The 18,631-nt window shown below is 41.6% G+C and overlaps 1 protein-coding gene across 8 annotated transcripts in view; it reads left to right on the top strand.

The window, feature by feature from the left end:
• The window catches only part of LOC121284866 (diacylglycerol kinase beta), a 695,944-nt gene that overhangs the window by 64,435 nt on the left and 612,878 nt on the right, over positions 1-18,631 (top strand). The window contains exon 1 of one of the 8 annotated variants that reach the window (XM_041200701.1): positions 16,318-16,338. The exons of the other annotated variants lie outside the window; for them this stretch is intronic. The gene's annotated coding sequence lies outside the window, so the exon portion shown is untranslated. Of the gene's footprint in view, positions 1-16,317; positions 16,339-18,631 lie in introns of those variants that run through there. 8 annotated transcript variants of the gene reach the window in all.

Raw genomic sequence — 18,631 nt, 5'->3', positions numbered from 1 at the left:
TGTGCCTTCATCTGCCGAGGTCCTAAGTCTAGAATTCCTTCCTGAAGTCTTTGCGTATCTGCCTCTCTTTCCTCCTTTTAAGATGCTCCTTAAAACATCCTACCTCTTTGGCCAAGCTATTGGTCATTTGCCCTAACATTGCCCAGTCTGGCTTCATGCCCCATTTTGATAATGCTCCTGTGAAACACCTTGGGACTTTCCTTACTATGTTAAAGGTGCTATATAAATTCAAGTTGTTGGAGCAATTGCAAAAATTGTGACTGAACAAATGTGAAAAATAAATTTGAGTATTATTGTTTGACATTCTGGGGCTACTAAATCAACTGGGCTAATACCATGCAAGTATGCACATGTTATGTGTTCAGATTGTGCATTGTTTTGTGTACACGCTGTGTGTTTATGCTCTGCTTATAACAGGGATGACAAAACGCTCGGACATTGCATGTCAGATTTTTATTTTACTATGACGACCATGTTTAAGCATGCAGTTTGTCTTCTTCAATTTCTTAATACTGCACCTTGGTTACTGTTAAGTGACTGTGTAACTGAAGGGAGCATTTGTAATTTTAAGTTGGAAAGGAAGCATCTTCTTATGATGTTGAAGAAGTGGCTGTCAGCATTTAGAATGGAGGTGTTTAGTTAGAGCATTGAAATGGTTGACTTTGGAGGTAGCAGAGAGATGCAACAAGAGATGGGTTCAGGCAGGGATGGAGGTGACGGATGTGAGTGAGGTTGAAAAAGATGGTCCATGTAATGGAGAGGATATGGAATCACCTCAGCTAGGGATAAAATAAGATGGCAAGGTCATGGACAGTTTGCTTTAGCCTGAGGCAGATGGTGGGGAGGTGGGATTTTTCAGGGTACAGTCTGTGGTTGGGTAAATTTTTCAGCAAGCACAATTCAGCTAAGCGATCGTGTCGGTCTTTTTTATTCTGTAGTAGTATCATGAAACACTTGAGAAAGAATTGAGAATTCAAAGGCATAATTTGACCCAGAAGCAGTACAGTAAGGATATTTTGTATTTCTTTAAAATCCTGTGAAACCTATAATTGTTTTAAGAATATTTGAAAGTTTATATCCATTGTAAAGGGATCAATTTTACTTTTCTTGGATAATAAGAAATATTGGTTTACATGACCTGCTGACTCTGGACTTGGAAGCAGTATCAACAGCAAGGAAGTTAAAATACAGATGCTGAGTGGCCAGACACAAAGGAGAGCTACAGGCAGAGGAGCTGGAGGGCGAAGGCCCAGATGCAGACAAAGAGAAAGCAGACTGAAACAGAAAGGGGAACACATCGAATTCTTGTGAGAAGAAGCAAATCATGCTTGCGAAGTGGTCAATTTTTCTGTTTGGCAGAAAAAGAGGCAGGAGCTCTTGGAGGTTCTGTGTGAACTAGCTAAAACCTTGAAAGCTCTGTCAGAGACACTGAAGAGCTCAGTGTTTTCCCTGAAGTGGCCAAACCATGAACCAGGGTGTTATTGGTTAGTTGGTTGAAAAGGAACTCTGGAAAGGAATACCATCAGGACTGTTGTGACCTGAGGGAGAGGGGATTCATAGAGAGTGCCTTGCTGTTGATAATATCCGTGAAACTCAAAGGTGAAAATTGTTGTTGGATAGGACTCCTGAAGTTCCCTGAATGTATAAAGAACAGCATATTGTGGAACTGTAGCTGTGTATTGCCACATTTATGCAGTGAGTGATGCAGGTGTCTGTGGTTGTGTTAAGACGTATCTTTGTTGATTGACAAATTAGTGAAATTTACCCTTTTTGAAATGTCATCTGCTTGTTATTTCATGTGTAATTTAAATTGTTCTGATTTGTGTTAAAATAAAAGCTACAAAAAGTGGAAACCTCTTGGTAATTTCTTCATTTGGGGGTCATTTTGTAAATTTGGTTATTTTAGTTTATGGATTCCCCACAGGGGTCATAAGAAAGAGGCAACACTCAGCCTGAAAAGGTGTGGATATAAACCAGCTTATCTATATGTGGATGTCAGTGCATTTAGTGAGGTATTTTGAGGCTGTGAAAGGTCAGATTTCATCTCATGAAAATGGGGCCAACCTCTTTGGGGTCTAATCTGAAACACCATTTTCATTTTTATGATCAAATTGTTCAATGTATTTTTTTAATGTAAAGTTCATGTGTGTGGAATAAGATTTTTTTTGCTTCAGTTTGTTTTAATTAATTAAACAAATGGTGAACATATTTTTAAAAAATAAGCTGATCATTGACTTTCATCGGACTATTTTAGTCGATTTAATGGGTTAATAGAAGCACCATAAATATTTAGTGGCAATGTGTTAGAATGCATGTCTCACCATGAATGTCGAATATTCCACGTAAAGGATACAGCAGTTCTTGAAAAATAAGAGGATTATAAGCTGTGAAAAGCAGCTGAAATAATTTTGAGATGCAAATGGAAATAAAATAGTGCATAATTAACACAAGCAATATTAATGTTGGGTACAGTAACCCATCCCCCTGTTCTGGTGTGACTGGAGAGTTTAGCAAAGCTCCCAGAGCCTGGAACTGCTACAATCAGTTATAGCTGGCAGTGGTCTATGTAATTAACTTCATTTGATTTGAACATTAAACAAGTAGAGATTTGAGAAAATAACAAGCAGCTGCATAAAAATGGCAGTGCTAATGGAAAGGGATTCTTGCTGTGCCCACTGTAATGTATTCCCATTTTCCTTCATTCAAAAGGTTCTATGTCCAAATTCTCCTCCACTTCGAACTGAGGTACAGCGAGCCATTCATTAGATGGCCAGTTGTAAGACCACGGGCCCAGACGACTTACCGGCAGAATTATTTGAGGTGGGAGGAGAATGAGTAGTGAACAGGATGTATAGAATGTGCATGGCACTGTGGGAGACCAGTGATTAGCTGAAGGACTGGAATGATTTTACCTTTATCCCTCTACTAAAGAAACACTGCACAAATTAAAGAACAATTGCTTTGATCTCCCATGCTAGTAAAGCCTTGTTCAGGACCATCATGGAAGATGCAAAGTCTACCAAAAAAATGTCTAGACTTAACAAGGGTCATGGCATTCTGAACTCACCTTAAGGGTGTGGAGTTGCCACAGCGTCTCGATTACAATTAAAATTTGTCTTCTGAAAGCCCTTATGCGGCCAGTGACAATGGCTGTGAAAGCTGGGCCATCATGAAGAGTGATGAGGCTCGAATAAGAGCATTTGAAAGTAAAGGACCAGATAGACATTACGTGGGTCATTGATGGTCAAGTGGACAGACAATTGGGTGCTTGAGAAAGCTGGTGTTAAGAGGATCCTGTTGGAGGCAGCAACATCGAGGAAGCTGTCATATTTTGGACACGTGATGTGACGAGGACAGGCATGTTTAGTAAGAGAGGTAACGCAAGGCAAAACCACTGAAAAATGTGCAACAGGAAGGTCAAACATGACATGGATGGATAATGTCAGAACATGGGCTAGTCTTTCTATGGGACAGGCAGCGAAGGCAGCAGAGAATAGAAATCAGTGGAAAAAGATTGCTCACAGTGCAGCCAACCCTCAGAATGAGGATGGATGAAAGACAAGAGAGACATGTCCAAATCTCTTGGTAAAGTAAAAAAGCAAAATGCTCTGAATGCTGTCAATTTGAAATAAAAACAGAAAATGCTGGAAATTTTCAGTAGGCCTGGGCGCAATTGTGCAGAGAGAAACTGAGTTAATTGGCTGGATTTGTGTGGAGTTGGGTAGACTCCGTGGACCTTTTAAAAATTGTGGCTGGGGGCTCAGTCTGGGATTCCCAATCCCATTCCCAGGTTCACAACCCCTCAGAGGTATCATGAACCATAGTCTGCATGAGGGGACCTTGTGAAAAGTAAGTTCAAGAGGTCCTTCCCATGCCAAGGTTTGCCCCCCCCAATCAACCATATGGTCCCTTATGCCCCCATGCTAAGGTATACCCCCAGCCATCCCCTATGGCCGCTTATACCAAACTACGGCACTTCCATTCTCATTCATCCACCCTCCACCCTATATAACCAGTGAATCCTATAATGACGATAGGGTTCTTTTAAAAAGAATAAACAAATTAAAATAAGCATTCATTGATGACTTTCCACTTAAAGTGAAAAGCCTCTTATTACAGGTAAATAAAAGTGTCAATCGTCCAGACCTTTATATACAAACGTGCAAAATAGGAGCAGAAGTAGGCCATTCAGCCGTTCAAGCCTGCTCCACCACTTGATCAGGTCTTGGCTGACCTGTTTGTGTTTAGAATTCCACATTCCTATCTTTCCTGATAACCTTCGATTCCCTTGCCTAACAAGAATCCCATCTAACTCCGCCTTAAAAGTATTCAATGACCTCGTCTCTACTGCCTTGAGGCGATTTCCAAAGTCGCACAACCCTCTGAGAAAAAAATTATCCTCAAGTGCCCTAATAGGGCAGCCCTAATTTGAAAATAGTGCCCTCTAGTTCTGGACTCATCCAAAGAGGAAACATCCTTTCCAAGTCCACCTTGTCAATACCAATCAGGGTCTTGTATACTTCAATCAAGTCACCCCTTGCTCTTTTAAACTCCAGTGGAAATAAGCCCACTCTGTCTAACCTTTCCTCATGTGAAAAGCTGTTCATTCCAGGTAGAAACCAATTAAATGTCCTTTGAGCCACCTCCAATGCATTTATCTCCTTCCTTAAGTAAGGAGACCAAAATTGAGCGCTCTATTTGAAATGTGGCCGCACCAATGCTCTGTGTAATTCGAACATAACATCCTTACTTTTATAAGAACAAAAAAACTGCGGATGCTGGAAATCCAAAACAAAAACAGAATTACCTGGAAAAACTCAGCAGGTCTGGCAGCATCGGCGGAGAAGAAAAGAGTTGACGTTTCGAGTCCTCATGACCCTTCGACAGAACTTGCGTTCGAGTCCAAGAAAGAGTTGAAATATAAGCTGGTTTAAGGTGTGTGTGTGGGGGGCGGAGAGATAGAGAGACAAAGAGGTGGAGGGGGGGGGGGTGGGGGTGTGTGGTTGTAGGGACAAACAAGCAGTGATAGAAGCAGATCATCAAAAGATGTCAACGACAATAGTACAATAGAACACATAGGTGTTAAAATTAAAGTTGGTGATATTAACTAAACGAATGTGCTAATTAAGAATGGATGGTAGGGCACTCAAGGTATAGCTCTAGTGGGTTTTTTTTAATATATAATGGAAATAGGTGGGAAAAGGAAAATCTTTATAATTTATTGGAAAAAAAAGGGAAGGGGGAAACAGAAAGGGGGTGGGGATGGGGGAGGGAGCTTACGACCTAAAGTTGTTGAATTCAATATTCAGTCCAGAAGGCTGTAAAGTCCCTAGTCGGAAGATGAGGTGTTGTTCCTCCAGTTTGCGTTGGGCTTCACTGGACCAATGCAGCAAGCCAAGGACAGACATGTGGGCAAGAGAGCAGGGTGGAGTGTTGAAATGGCAAGCGACAGGGAGGTTTGGGTCATTCTTGCGGACAGACCGCAGGTGTTCTGCAAAGCGGTCGCCCAGTTTACGTTTGGTCTCTGAGGGCCCTTAGCTTCCTCCTCGAACAGAGGCCCGAACAATCCCCATCCACCACTACTCTCCTCCGTCTGGCTGAGCTTGTTCTCACACTGAACAATTTCTCCTTCAACTCCTCTCACTTCCTCCAAATAAAAGGTGTGGCTATGGGTACCCGCATGGGCCCCAGCTATGCCTGTCTCTTTATGGGGTATGTGGAACATTCCTTGTTGCAGTCCTACTCCGGCCCCCTTCCACAACTCTTTCTCTGGTACATCGATGATTACTTCGGTGCCGCTTCATGCTCTCGTCAGGACTTGGAAAAATTTATTAATTTTGCTTCCAATCTCCACCCCTCCATCATTTTCACGTGGTCCATCTCTGACACTTCCCTTCCCTTCCTTGACCTCTCTGTCTCAATCTCTGGTGATAGACTGTCCACCAATATCCATTACAAACCCACCGACTCCCACAGCTATCTCGACTACAGCTCCTCACACCCTGCTTCCTGTAAGGACTCCATCCCATTCTCTCAATTCCTTCGCCTCCGTCGCATCTGTTCCGATGATGCTACATTCAAAAACAGTTCCTCTGACATGTCCTCCTTCTTCCTTAACCGAGGTTTTCCACCCACGGTCGTTGACAGGGCCCTCAACCGTGTCCGGCCCATCCCCCGTGCATCCGCCCTCACGCCTTCTCCTCCCTCCCAGAAACATGATAGGGTCCCCCTTGTCCTCACTTATCACCCCACCAGCCTCCGCATTCAAAGGATCATCCTCCGCCATTTCCACCAACTCCAGCATGATGCCACCACCAAACACATCTTCCCTTCACCCCCCTTATCGGCATTCCATAGGGATCGCTCCCTCCGGGACACCCTGGTCCACTCCTCCATCACCCCCTTCTCCTCAACCCCCTCCTATGGCACCACCCCATGCCCACACAAAAAATGCAATACCTGCCCCTTCACTTCCTCTCTCCTCACCGTCCAAGGACCCAAACACTCCTTTCAAGTGAAGCAGCATTTCACTTGTATTTCCCCCAACTTAGTCTACTGCATCCATTGCTCCCAATGTGGTCTCCTCTACATTGGAGAGACCAAACGTAAACTGGGCGACCGCTTTGCAGAACACTTGCGGTCTGTCCGCAAGAATGACCCAAACCTCCCTGTCGCTTGCCATTTCAACACTCCACCCTGCTCTCTTGCCCACATGTCTGTCCTTGGCTTGCTGCATTGGTCCAGTGAAGCCCAACGCAAACTGGAGGAACAACACCTCATCTTCCGACTAGGGACTTTACAGCCTTCTGGACTGAATATTGAATTCAACAACTTTAGGTCGTAAGCTCCCTCCCCATCCCCACCCCCTTTCTGTTTCCCCCTTCCCTTTTTTTTTTCCAATAAATTATAAAGATTTTCCTTTTCCCACCTATTTCCATTATATATTAAAAAAAACCCCACTAGAGCTATACCTTGAGTGCCCTACCATCCATTCTTAATTAGCACATTCATTTAGATAATATCACCAACTTTAATTTTAACACCTATGTGTTCTATTGTACTATTGTCGTTGACATCTTTTGATGATCTGCTTCTATCACTGCTTGTTTGTCCCTACAACCACACACCCCCACCCCCCCCTCCACCTCTTTGTCTCTCTATCTCTCCGCCCCCCACACACACACCTTAAACCAGCTTATATTTCAACTCTTTCTTGGACTCGAACGCAAGTTCTGTCGAAGGGTCATGAGGACTCGAAACATCAACTCTTTTCTTCTCCGCCGATGCTGCCAGACCTGCTGAGTTTTTCCAGGTAATTCTGTTTTTGTTATCCTTACTTTTATGTTCAGTTCCACTCGTAATAAAGGATAGCATTCCATTAGCCTTAATTACTTGCTGTAGCTGCATACTAATTTTTTTGTGATTCAGTATTAGAACACCTAAATCCCTCTGCATCTCTGAATTCCTGCAGCCCTTCTCCATTTAAGTAATACTCTACTTTTTTTATTCTTCCTGCCAAGGTGAACAACTTCGCGTTTTCCCACATTATAGCCCATCAGCCAGATTTTTGCCTGCCCACTCAACCTATCTATATCCATCTGCAACCTCCTTATGTCCTCTTCACAAGGTACTTTCCTACCTATCTTTCTGTTATCTGTAAATTTAGCTATCATGCCTTTGCTAACTGGCCTGTAGTTTCCTGTTTTCTGCCTCCCTCCATTCTTGAAGAGGGGTTATATTTGCTACTTTCCAGTCTGATGCAACCTTTCCAGAATCTAGGGAATTTTGGAAAATTAACACCTAACGCATCTACTACCTCATTAGCCACCTCTTTTAAGACCCTAGGATGATGTCCATCAGGACCCAGAGACTTGTCAGCTTGCAGCTCCATCAGTTTGCTCAGTACTTCTTCCCTAGTGATTTGTAATTTCACCAAGTTCCTCTCTCCCACCTCTTGATTTACAGCTGTTACTGGAATATTTTTTGTATCCACTAATGGAGACGGAAGCAAAATATTTGTTCCTTTCATCTGCCATTTCCTTATTATCTATTAACTCTCTATTGTCACTCTCTAGAGGACCAAAGCTCACTTTACTTTCTTCCTTTTCAAATACCTGCAGAAACTGTTGCTATCTGTTTTTACATTTCTAGCTGACTTCCTCTCACATTCTAATTTCTTTCCCCGATTAACCTTAGTCATTCTCTGCTGCTCTTTATATTCTGACCAATCCTCTGACCTGCCAATCAGCTTTGCACAGTTATCTGCTTTTTCCTAAAGTTTGATGCTTTCCTTAACTACTTAGTTAACCACAGATGATGGGTCTTCTCTTTAGAATTTTTCTTTATATTAGGAATATACTTATTCTGAGTATTCTGAAATATCCCCTTAAACATCTGCCCCGCTTCTGTATTGAGTTAGCCCCTAGCCTAGTATCCCAGTTCACTTCAGCTAGTTGCCCTTATTTATGTTTAAAACGCTCGTCTTAGACCCACTCTTTTCTCCCTTTCAAACTGGATGTAAAATTCAGTCATATTGTACTCGCTGCTACCTAGGGATGCCTTCACTCTGAGGTCATTAACTAATTCTGTCACCTTACACAATACCAAGTCTAACATAACCTGCTCCCTTGTTTGTTCCAGATTAAGGCAGGAAACCATAATAGTAATATGGGAAATGAGGGTCATAGAATAGCAGTAAGGGACAGAGAGATAATACCTAAGAATATACCAATAGTGAAGATACTAAAATACTATCAAAAGCATCCTATGAACTGCTCATCCAGGCTACTACTGCCAAACTGATTTTTCCAATTTATATGTAGATTAAAATCACCCATGATTATTACTGTCCTCTTATCTCACACACCCAATATTTCTTCTTGTATACTTTGTCCTACATTGTGGTTAATGTTACAGGGCCTGTAGACCATTCCCACTAGTGACTTCTTTCCCCTGCTTTCCTCATCTCCACCCAAATCGATTCTGCATCCTGATCTCCTGCACCAAGGTCATTTCTAACTATTGCACCAATGCCATCTTTGATCAACAGTGCTACCCCTCCACCTTTACCTAGCTTCCTATTCTTCTTGAATATCATTTACCCCTCAATATTCAGGACCCAATCCTTGTCATCCTGCAGCCATGTCTCCATAATTGCTACCATCACATTTACTTGCTTCAGTATGTGCTATCGATTCATTTACTTTATGAATGTTACGTGCATTCAGATACAGAGTCTTTAGTTTGTCTTGTTGTCTTTCTAACATTTAATCTTCACTATTGGTATATTCTTAGGTATTATCTCTCTGTCCCTTACTGCTATTCTATGACCCTCATTTCCCATATTACTATTATGGTTTCCTGCCTTAATCTACCCCTTGATTGGCTGCATCTACTCAAGCTTGATCCCTTACTCCCACTTTGTTTAGTTTAAAGCCTTCTCCGCTTTCCTAGTTATGCGATTCACAGGGACACTTGTACCAGCACGGTTTAGGTATAGATGGACCCAAAGCTACAGCTCCCACTTTCCCCAGTACTGGGGCCAGTGCTCCATGAACTGGAACCCACTTCTACCACACCAGTCTTTGAGCCATGCATTCATCTTTCTAATCTTGTTTGCCCTATGCCAATTTGCACGTGGTTCAGGAATAATCCAGAGATTATTACCTTTGAGGTTCTGCTTCTTAATTTGGTACATAGTTTCTCATATTGACTATGCAAAACCTTTTTCCTTGTCCTACCTATGTCATTGGTTTGGCTTAGTTTGGTTTGGCTTAGTTTGGTTTGACTGAGCTTGAACACTGCTTAAAATAAGAGAGGAGAGTGATTTTTTTTTAAAAACTTGATACTTTTGTGTATTTTCTTAGCATTTGCAAAAAGGTGCCCTAAAAGAAAATAGCAAGAACTATTCATTTAAATTGTATGATGTAGCATCCTAATCTTCTGCCTCAGTTACCAAAGAAATCTCTGTTGTAATTCTGCTGCCCCAAAAAGCCATGTTAGGATTGGTTGACCCAAATCCTTTGGCCTCCGCTACTTCCGGTGGCTAGAGTGTGTGGTTCGCTTACATTGCTTTTCTGTTAAGTAATTTTGCATGTTTATATACTTGAAAAACTTTGTGTCTGATTTGCACTACTGGAGAGTGGTGAGGCTGCTTGTCAACTTTACATCAGGTTTTCTTGTTTTGTTAGATGGCAGACTGCTGACAGTGATGGCTTAGTATGATATGTATTGCACTTTCCAGGGGCAAAACAGCTTTGGAAGGGAATGTCTCATACAAGCCTTACTCTTGTTCCAGATTACATTTTGTGCTTGGTGCTCACAACTTTTTGAAATATATTTTTGCAGAAGCAGCAAGCACTTGAAACCTCATTATCTTGTGTAACTAAACATTGTGCAATTGACAACTTGGATCAGAGAGCCAGACCTGGAAATCGAGCAGTGTTTTCCCCAGACTCGGCTGTTACAACAGATTAATGGATGTCTGGGCTCTCTGCCAAGAATGCATGGGGTTTTTATTATAACTTGGACAAAGTCCCACAGCACCAAGCTGGGCCTTTTAAATAAGCCCGCCTTGGCATCTTCCAGCTCCTGTGGCTACCACCGAACTTTTTCCCAGACGGGCTAGCCTGAGTGCAGCCTGCAACCAACCTCTTTGCGGGCACTTCTGCCTGCCTCTGGAAAGCCGAGCTGGGAAATTTCCCTACTCCTGCCTTGAGGATGAAAATCCAACTCACTGTTTCAGGAATGTTGCTAATGCTGCCTCTCTTGGTAAAATGTTAACCCTGCAGGTGGAAAGGAATAATAAGTTTTAAGATCGGATTCCCTGTGTATGCTATCAGAATCCTGCAGATAATTTTGATAACTGACCCAGAAACTCCAAATGTGGCGAATGTAGAAAGGAAAGAACAAAGAAGAAAGTCATTTATGGCATAGAGAGGACAGAAGTAATTAAAATAACAAAAAGGGATAATTTTGGAGAATAATGGGACAAATAACTAAGCACAAAATGGGCCCAGAGGAGGTGTGAATGTTAACAGTAAATGAGCAGAGGGACAGGGAAGCATGGGAAAATCTGGAAAATAGAAAACTCCTGTGCTGCAGGAATGTGCTGGTGGAAAGTCAGGTAGAGTCCAGGGGAGGGCCCACCATGTAGGGATAGGGGATGACCCCCCCACCCCCCCAAGCACCACCTTGCATCTTCTGCACTTCCAGTGGGTCTGATGCAGTTAATTTTCTGTCGCCAACAACTGCCGAACAGAAGATTGGAGCAGTGGTTATGATTTAAATTTGTTGAACTCCATATTGAGGCTGAAACACCTTAAGGTGCCTAAAGGGAAGTTGGGATGCTTTTCCTCGAGCTTGTGTTGAGCATTGGTGGAACAATGTAAAAGGTTGAGGAAAGGGGGGTCAGGGTGAGATAGAGAATTCCTGCCCTCTATCACACAACTTGCCCTTTGTTCTTTCCTTTCCTCCCCTCTCCCTGACTACTTGCTTTAAGTACTATTAATCACTAACAATTTCCAGTTATGACAAAAAGTTGACGATCTGAGATATGTTAATTTTGTTTCTATCTTTGCAGATGCTGCCTGACCTTTTGAGTGTTTCAGCATTTTCGGTTATTTAAGATTTCTGGCATCCACATTAGTTTGCTTGTGTTGATTGTAACCCAACATTTGCTTTCTTTTTGCTTCTCTGCATTGTTTATATATGATAAATGCCAAGTCAATCCACACTAACTCATCTTTCTTTTGGATATGCGTACCTCCTAATTGTAGTTGCCATTCATGTAGGACCTTGGGTTTGCCCATGTTGAATTTTTATTCGCCTCTCATCAGCCCAGTTGCAATTGTTGTTGAGCTGTATTTGTAATCTCTCTGCTCCTAATTTGAATTCACAGTCCCTTTCTAACTTGGTGTTCTCTGTTCTGATGGCAAGAATTCATTTTGAATTCATACTTTAGAATATTTAATGGTTCCTGGGTGCTGATTCACTACGCTGACTAAGAAGAAAGGCAGATTGGGCTGTTGACTAATTCCTGAAAGTTTTCATCATGAGGAATGATACATAGTAAAATAAAGAATAACAGGAAATTCAGCAACCCCTTGCTCCCAGCTTTGCTAAACAGGAGCATGCGTCGGAGAATCAGGGCTTACTCTATGATCTTTGTAACCTTGTCCCCTGTTAGTGAAATGCAACATTGGGAACATGGGCTTGTGGAATAAATCCTACAGTGAGAAGTTTATCATGTCAATGTAGTCTGACAACTACAACAGCAACCTGCACTTGAACACCCATTAAATGAAAAGGTGATGTACAGGTTGTTTCACAGGGAGCAAGCAGATGCCAAGCAGTAAGAGGAGAATTCAAGATCTGGCTAGAGACGTGGCCAAGGAGTTAGGTGTTCAGCAAGCTTTTCAAGATGAACCTTTTGGACCATCTGAGAGATGCACTCAGTTATTAATTGTGGGGAGGAGAAGATACAAATGAATTGCAAATTGTCACAAATTGTTGGAGCACTCGTGCCTTTCTATCAGTAGCTTTGCAAAAATGGCATTTCACCCTTAACCTCCCTGTGATTTTCATGAGGTTGCTGCATTTGTGCATTAATTGTCCATTAAACACACCACAGAAAGTCTAGTAATTAATGGCAAGCTGATAATGTCTGCTGATCAACCTCTTACTCAGAATATAAAAATAAATGTGGAGTTTCATTCCTTCAGGTTGTTAATTGTTCAATATCTTTAAAATGTCAATTTTTTAAACTTTATTTTCTACCACTTCTGTCTCTTTTCTCAATAAATTCTTTCTCTCACCCTCTTCATTTCTCTTTCTGTATTTCACTTTACATTGAACTCACCCACTCTTATTCACTCTCTCCTCAGCCCCTTCTTTCTGTATTTCTCAAACCTTTAATCCCGTTGCTTAAGGGAATACGTTGGTTGTTCCATTGTTCACCAAGGTTGCAGAGGCCCTGTTGGCCTTGTTGCACTGTTATCAGCTCGCACTTCTAGGAATTTTGTGAGCAATTGTAAGTCTGTCTAATGGTCATGCTGTGAAATGCCCTGCTCCAGTGAAATATGGCCCATGAAAGGTTTAAGGAGCAGGGTTCAAAATAGACAGGGGCATTAGGTGAATTTGCCCCCAAAAAGCTTGCAAAAAATCAATGACAGTGGTGACAAATATTAGAATAGTTACCCCTGTATGTGAAAGTGGCAGAATCTGCGGGCAGCTGCTCCTCCAGTCACCCGGCTGTTTCTCTCCTTGAACTTGCTGCTGATAGGCTCTGTGACATCTTATCAGTGAGCCATCAGCAGCAAGTGTGGGAGAGAAACAGCCTGAGATTGGAAGAGCAGTGGGAAAATGAGTGGCGATGCATGAGCAGGGTTGGGAAGTGGGGTCATTTGTGTACTTACCCTGCTCCTGACCAGTAAATCTTTAGATTTTTGCTGTTTTTAAAAGCTAATGTTGTTATATTGGCTCAGTGATTTGACACCCCTTTTGTAACAATTCAAAATGATCCTTAACCACTTTATATGTTGGGTCATTGTGCAGTATAGTGGCCTTGGTGTTGACCTATTTTGTAACAGTGGGTTGACTAGCACTCTCAATGAATCAGACTTGATATGTCTGAGGAACCTTTTTGTATTTTCTCTGTCTTAATGCAGTAAAAAGGCTGGTAACTGCCTGGTTAAAACCTTCCAGCTTTGTGCGTTTGTGATGAAAATGCATTGCCCTCACCGGTGCGTAGAAGGTGTGTTTCGGGTGATGGCTTTTTGTGTGTAGAAGTACGTGTGCGCTATTTTGGAGAAAAAAAACTTGTTGCTAGATAATGCCTGTTTTCTTTTGACAATGTAAATACCGCAGTGTCTTGGAAATTAACACCTTCCTTGTTTGTTGAGGCCTTAAGTTTAATGGAGGGGGTGATGACTATTGAGGATCTTGATGAACTCTTCTAATTCTGCTTCTGTGTGAGTCCAAATGCCCCCTATGTCATTTAAATATCTGTAGTAACGCCGAGGGAACCTGGGATACTTTTTAAATACACTCCCATCCCACTCTGTCACGTATGTATTTGCTATGGCTGGGGCAAATTTCCTACCCTTTGATTTGAAGATGAAATTCCTTGTTGAATTCAAAATCATTTTTTGTTAAGCCTAAGTGTAGCAACTTGATTATAACTTCATCCAGTCTATCAGGCGAGGAAAATTTATTAAATATATTTTGGATAGCCAGCATACCTCTATCAGTATTTGTGTATAGACTTCCAGTGTCCAATATAAGAAGTTTGGCATTGGGAGGGTACGGTTAGTGAGTTAACCAACTCAGTAAAGTGGTTGTTTGTGTCTTTAATGTAACCAGGCTGCTTCTGTGCTAATCAGTTCCAATCTATGGGTGGAATTTTCCGTTCCTGCTGGCATTGGGCTTGTTTGGTGTGGACGGATAATATGGCGAGAAGGCCAGAAATTGGTTTCATGATGTTGTAAAACTAGCTTGCTCTGCCCGTCATTGGTGGGCCGCGTTTCCCTCCGTTGGACGTTGGGAACCTCCATTGTAATACATCTGCATATTGTTATAATCCCCCCACGCTGGACCATCTGAGCATGTCTGCATGATTGCACACACTGTTTCATAACTGTACATAAGCACCTGGCGAACTGCACTTCATTCAGGACTTTTGAGACTTGTTTGCCTACCTCGTTTCGGACTGCACTCACAGTCATCAGTGTCAAGCTTCGTGGTTAGTTCCACATTACTTTTGGCGGGGGGGGGAGCTCATGGGCAGGTCTCTATGTACCAGACCAGCCATAAGGCGGTGGTGGATTTTCAATGACTGCAGGGCCTGGGCTTGGTTAGGGAAGTGGGATATCTGGCCTCGGGCAAGGGAAGAGGCTGCAGAGTGAGGATTATGCTGGAGATGGAGGGCATCCCAGGGTGTGTGTGTGGGGGTACAAGTTGATCTGTGCAAGGGCATCAAGGTGGTGAGGGCTTAGGGAGCAGTCTCCAGAAGAGAGTGGGCCAGATGGAGATGTGAGGGCATATGAGAGTGATGACGTTCCTTGAGCTGGCAGTAAGTGAGATGGCTGTGAATGTGTGATGGACTTGTGTGTGTGAGTTTAGAGTGATGAGATGGTTGACTTACCCTGGTGGCACGGATGAGATCATTTGTTCTCTAGTTGCATTTGATGGCCAACCTGTTCTGTGTGGCATTAGCACTGATTACCACTGCCATCATCTACCATGCTGGAGTGGTAATGTTGCTACCTCTCCTGTGGCCAGAGCGGAGATATAGGGCATCACAGGGGGGTCTCCATGGCATCCAAAAAGCGCTTGACAGATGTGCCATTAAATCTGGTGCTGCAGCCTTCTTGCCTTTCAGGGTCATGTTTTCTTTGCAACATTCATGGGCTGGAAGCAGTGAGAGGTGCACATGCGGTTGCACTTTGTTACAGCCGGTGTGATGAAGTGGAGAGGTGAAGGCATGGTGGGTGAATCTGAACCCGCCTGCTGTTGAAATGGTGTGTTTCCCAGGAATGCATGATTAATCTGATGGCATTGGGATGATACAGCGTGAAAAGCCATTGTTGCGACTGGTGGATAAAATGCCCTTTTTCCTGCCCGCTACTGCAATTGGTGCAAATCTGGGACAATTCTGCCTTCATGAAAGCACAGATGATCATAAGAGAAGCTTGGAAAAAAAATCACTGAAATAAGAAATATATGTGAACTAAACCATTTGTTACCTGTTTGTTAGCTTGATGTTCCAGAGTCAGTTTGTGTGTATTCCCCTTGTTGCACAGTCAGAACTTTTGGAAGTCAGCATCCAGACATGTTTGGCAGCACTCACTTGAAACAGAAATATTGAGGGGAAGGAAACTTGGAATTGGAAGCATAAAACTAAAGAATGATGGAGAGTGCTATTTGCTTGCAATTAATTTTTAAAGGGAGCTGCAGGTGTACGATTCATTCATAAAATGTTACCTGTGTCAAGTAGGTAGAATTTTCATTTTGGAAACCAAATGGGAGATTTATTTATACCAAATTGCAAAAAAAAATCTTATTTCTATATTCCAAGCTAAAAGATTTTATAATAGCCAAGGTAATGTTACTAAGTGACTGCATGACCCAATAAAGGATTAGTGAGAATGAATAAGGAGCCCCTGAAAACCAAAAAATACCACCTGAGAGAATCTCAAGAAGAGTCCTCAAAAAAAATATATATTTTGACCTCTTTTAAGGAGAGAATAATGAATGCAGAAAGGAATAGTGAACATGAAGCCAGAGTGATTGTGAACATTTGAGGTGGAAATCTGGCTGGAAGATGCTCATGTAATTAAGGTGAGGACCTTAATGTTTTGGCATTATTTTCTACAAACTGGGCTAGCCATCCTACTTCTGGTAAATAAAGAGGTGAAAGTTAAGATTTAAATAAGATAAAATGTGTTCGGGTTCATTTTAGGTAAGATGTTTAGGTATAGACTGATGTGAGATAGTTATGATCACAAAAATGTTTCCATGAAGTAATTTATTTGAAGCATTTCTTATATCCAACAGATTGCATTCAACAATTCACATCATTACCTTCTTTCACACAATTATTTTAGTTAACTATTTTATATATAAATATGAAACATGCAACTTAATTCTCACAATTATTATACTCAAAAACATTATTTGACAAAAATATTTATTTCCGCAATGAATTTATTTGCTTTCCTTGGCCTGTCTCTGGTTTAATTAGATTTACAGTTTTAACTATGATTCCTATTAATCATTCTCTACATTTTTAGTGTCACACTCAAAATCCTCAGGATCAAAATCTACATCTACACCTATTTCCTCAATGTTAATGTTTTCAATATTTCAACATCAGTGTCAAAGGCAATACCTGTAATTTCACTCTCTACGTTCTCAATGTCACTGTCTGCATTTTCAGTGTTTTGTTCAATTATTAAATATTTCTACGTTAGAAGTTCTTCCTTGACCTTAAACAAATAGATTTCTTGGTGATCCTACTCAGCTATTTTCTGATGTTTTTCAAGAGGTGTTTTGATTTTATTGTTATTATTGTAAGAACATTCAGTGGGTCAGTTGGCTCTCTTAAGGGTTGCGATCGTACATTAACATTTGTACAACACATTGAAGGTAGCTGTTTTTTTCCACTTGTTGCACCATAACATTGACATGCCCATGATCTACTGTCAATATCATATTCTGAGTTGACTCATAATTATGATGAGGATCATAGATGAAAGCTTCCTTAAAGAGTCTTGGCCTCTTACTTGCAGCACTGGGGGTTCTCGTATTCTGTTGCATTCTGTCACTTCCTGCCAACTTTTTGCATTTTTGTTCTAGCCTCATCATCATCCTTGCCTTTGCATGCTGCCTGTCCTTAACAAGTAATGACATGTGTTTCAGAGCATAACTTAAGTGAAGCAAATAAAATATGAAGAAAATAAACAAAAAATATGAAAAAGTAAGTCAGGGATTCATTACATTTTTTTTTTTGAATGTATGGTTAAGGATGAGAGAGGTCGGGTGTCAGTGGTAACACAGTATAAGCATGTCCTCGGGATGTCAACTCCCCTACGAAATGCCCTTTGGTCTAAGGTATCATCCCACCAAGCTTGGTTGAAATTGGCCCAGAGTCTTGGAGGAGTTTACCAGCAGACAGACAGACACATTTCGCTTTTTTATGTATACAGATTTGGGCCAGAAGGGATGTAATCGTTTTAGGTTTTTCGTATAAAATCAGTTTAGTCATACCAGAAGTCCTAAAATGAATTAGCAAGTTGATTGTTGATTGTTGATGTTTCAAGTTTCTTTTCACACTGCCGTATAAAAAAAATTATTTCAGTATTTTTAAGGTTAGAAACCCAAAGGTCCATTAGATTTCTTCTCTAAATGCTGGAGTCACTGGAACAAAGGTTGATTGCATGTTGTTGAGTTCTCCCAACAGGGGACGGCAGAGTTATCCATATCAATTTGTGACCATGAGAGATAACATGTTCAATTTTGTACATTGGAATGGTTTCATTCATGTGACTGCAACAGGGAATTACCATTAGTTTAGCTGGTTTGATTGGCAGCTCAAATAGCCAATCCTAGTTACTGAGAGCACAGCAGGAATGTGAGGAGGATAAGGAGGGCATGGATTAAGTCTCTGGTTTTCTGTGCAGCAGGACAAGTAGAGACAGTCAGGAAAGTCTTTTCTGGTTGAGACCATGGAGTAAAAGGTTTGATGCTGATAGTTTGAAGAGAATTGCTAATCTGCAAAGTAAATCTAATCAGCTAACACAGTGGTTTGCTTTTTTTTTTGCATATGAATGTATGAATTAGGAGCAGGAGTAGGTCACTAGGGCCCTTGAGCCTACTCTGCCATTCAATAAGATCATGGCTGATCTGAATGTAACCTCAACCCCACATTCCTGCCCTGATAACCCTTCACCCCCTTGTTAATCAAGAATCTATCTAGCTCTGCCTTAAAAATATTCAAAGACTCTGCTTCCACCGCCTTTTGAGGAAGAGAGTTCCAAAGACTCTCAACCCTTAGAAAAAAATTCTCCTCATCTCTGTCTTAAATGAGAGACCCCTTATTTTTAAACAGTGACCCCTCTAGTTCTAGATTCTC

Source organism: Carcharodon carcharias, chromosome 12, assembly GCF_017639515.1.
Source record: "Carcharodon carcharias isolate sCarCar2 chromosome 12, sCarCar2.pri, whole genome shotgun sequence".
NCBI classification, from domain to species: domain Eukaryota; kingdom Metazoa; phylum Chordata; class Chondrichthyes; order Lamniformes; family Lamnidae; genus Carcharodon; species Carcharodon carcharias.
The sequence above is the reverse complement of the archived record's forward strand: the minus strand, read 5'-3'. Positions and strand labels throughout refer to the sequence as shown.